Genomic DNA, 3,379 nt, shown 5'->3' with positions numbered 1-3,379 from the left:
CGTGTCCTAACCTAATTAGCCTCAGTACACCAGGAGCAAGTTTTCAGTCTGACCAAGTCAGGTTTATTGGCTCATTGCAACAAAGACCACAGGCACATTGGAGGAACCATGGCATGTGTCATCAGGAAAGGGAAGAGTCAGGGCCAGCAGATGGTGCAGTGGTTAAGGTGCTGGATTCCCACATGGTTGACCGTGGTTAGAGTCCCAGACCTAGCAGCTTGAAACCTTCACTGCTAGGGCATGTAGCTATCCAAAATCCCAAGAGGAGAATAGAGGGGAAGGGAATGCAGTGTGGCAGTGTCCCCTGCGGGGTGGTTTCTCGCTTTCTGTCTCTCTGTCTCTGGCAAGTGCACGTGCCCTATAGCGAAAACCTCTATTAAAAAAAAAAAGGTGGGGGGAACGATGATACAATTTTGCACAGGGTAATGTTTAGGTGAAATTGAGATGAAATGGTATTTTGATAGGTTAAAGCAAAGCAGCGCTGTGTGTAAAGGGGCAACATCAAGTTGAGATGGCAAAGCAAACATGAGGCTTCCTTTCCTTGGAAAATGCAAACTTGGTTAGGGTGGCTGGATCACTATAATTCTAATTTATCCTCGGTAAAGTTATGCCAGGAGGTAGCACAAGCTTATTAGCAGACATCTCCATGAGAAATTGCTTGCCTGGTAATCAAAGGTAAAATATTACTTGTATTTTGAAACATCCCCAGAGTTAAACTTCTTCTGTTTGCTGTCTTGAGAAACTAACAGCCACCTGGCATAGAATATGTGATGGGATCTTTCCCAAAGCCAAATTCTCCTACCTGAAGAAGACTCGGGAAAATTCTCATAGATAAACAAATGACAGTAGGCAAACAAAGCAGGAGATAGTGTTAAAAGTTACATTTCACCAGGAGACATCAAGGTCTGATCAGAAACCCAAAATTCCAGAAGACAAATACAATGAACCTGGTACCAAAGGACCAATGAGATAACTAGAGTCTAAATTCTGTGCAAAAATCACACAAAGACAATCACCGAATGTCATGAAACTTGAAGAGTCTCAGATATGCACATTATGACCCAGTCAAGTAGGCCAACCTATAGTACTGAAAGTCAACCAAATCCCAAGAGAATCTCGTGTCCTAACCTAATTAGCCTCAGTACACCAGGAGCAAGTTTTCAGTCTGACCAAGTCAGGTTTATTGGCTCATTGCAACAAAGACCACAGGCACATTGGAGGAACCATGGCATGTGTCATCAGGAAAGGGAAGAGTCAGGGCCAGCAGATGGTGCAGTGGTTAAGGTGCTGGATTCCCACATGGTTGACCGTGGTTAGAGTCCCAGACCTAGCAGCTTGAAACCTTCACTGCTAGGGCATGTAGCTATCCAAAATCCCAAGAGGAGAATAGAGGGGAAGGGAATGCAGTGTGGCAGTGTCCCCTGCGGGGTGGTTTCTCGCTTTCTGTCTCTCTGTCTCTGGCAAGTGCACGTGCCCTATAGCGAAAACCTCTATTAAAAAAAAAAAGGTGGGGGGAACGATGATACAATTTTGCACAGGGTAATGTTTAGGTGAAATTGAGATGAAATGGTATTTTGATAGGTTAAAGCAAAGCAGCGCTGTGTGTAAAGGGGCAACATCAAGTTGAGATGGCAAAGCAAACATGAGGCTTCCTTTCCTTGGAAAATGCAAACTTGGTTAGGGTGGCTGGATCCCACATGGCTGACTGTGCTGTTTGAGTCCTGACTGGGTGGCCTAAAAAACATGCTATGCACCCCTCTACCCCTAACAAAGGAAAGTAAACATACAGTAAGATGTGGAATGTTATGTTCAAAACCCCTTGTCTGAATCTGCACCTGGCTTGGAAATACAGCTGCTACCCAGTGTCACAGTGAATTATCTCTTGTAGCCAAGGGAGATATTTTGATGTTACTGAAAGGATTTCAAAAATAGTACTTCTGATAAACTGTGATTTTAGAAAACTAGATTTCTCAGGACTGAAGTAGTAGTCATGTTACAAAGTCTTGTTAGGACACCTTACAGCGGCAGTGTTTCCTTGGGGAAAACAGAATTTTCTGCTAACTTTGTAGCTGGCTTCCTTCATTCCTGTTTCCCAGTATGATGAATGGCATGACAGATTTTGATTTTCTCACGTCAAACTTACTGTCACTTTTTCATCAAGTAACCCAGTATCCTGCATTATCAGTTGTGGAACTTGCCAGAAAGAAGCAGTGGTGGCATGGCATCTTTTCTGAAAGCAATTAATCACTTCCTTTCTTTCTTGTTTCCCTTTTCCTGGCACGGGTTATGCAATTTTAGGACCCCAGTGCAGCCTGGGCTTGTTTCTAAAGGATGAACCCCTAAGGAACAGAACGTGAAAGGAGGCCTTGGGGTGAGGGATAAAAGGAGTATTATGAATCTAAGATGTGGAAGAACGAGAAGGGACAGCATGTTGCAAGTGCCCCAACCCTCGCCAGCCCCTCATTTCTTCTCTTTTCCTGGCTGAAGCATGTAGCCTCTTGCAGCCACTGGGGCATGTTCCCTAACTGATGTGGCTTTGGTAACTATGGCTCACTATCTGCGCTGAAGGCATGACCATGGCCATTGACTTTCTTCTTTTGGGAAATCTATGGAAGATGCTATCCCCTCTATGTGCCCTGTGGTTTCCCAGCTCCAAGTCTGAACCTTCTCTAGCTCTGGCCTCTCCCTTTACACCATCACTTCTCCGACTGCTTCTCTGCCCAGCAGCCCTCAGAGTGCTTTACTGCTCTAGCGTCTCTGACTCTCCTCTGGTCTCTTCTCACTGTACTCTGCCCTTCCCCTTCACAGTGGGTCTCACCCCCTCATCACTCCTTTCATCCCCACTGGCCTTCTCTCTGCCATTGGCTCCCACATTCTCACACATCTCTTTTCCCACACCCACAATGGCTTCATTTCCTCCTTGCCCATGTAATCTTTCACTTACCCTTCTTTCACCCTCACTACCAGCTTTCTCGTCTTTTCAACCAAAAGCATGGAAGGTCCTCTCTGCCTCCACTACACCCTTCAGACCCTCTTACTTGGTCTCAACCCTGGGTATCAGATCCCTCTTGCATTTGGAGCCCACAGATGTTATGAACCTTCTCCTCCCCTCACCATTGATCCTTTCTCCTCTCTCCTAGAACACACTCAGATACTAGACTCTCCTCTCCAACCAGACTCCTCCTCATGAGTCTACCCTTGGCAGACCTCAGCCAACTCTTGTCTCTTACCAATACCCCATTTACACTGTGAATACACTGATTCACTTGTCTGTCACCCCCACCGTCAACTATCGGACCGTTACCAGCTCCCATTTTCACGTTGACTCAGTGTGCCTTGATTTCAAACCTCCGGAACACTGTTCCTGACAGCTCATCTG

This window comes from Tupaia chinensis, unplaced genomic scaffold (assembly GCF_000334495.1).
Source record: "Tupaia chinensis unplaced genomic scaffold, TupChi_1.0 Scaffold000291_1, whole genome shotgun sequence".
NCBI lineage: Eukaryota > Metazoa > Chordata > Mammalia > Scandentia > Tupaiidae > Tupaia > Tupaia belangeri.
Note: the sequence above shows the minus strand (reverse complement) of the source record.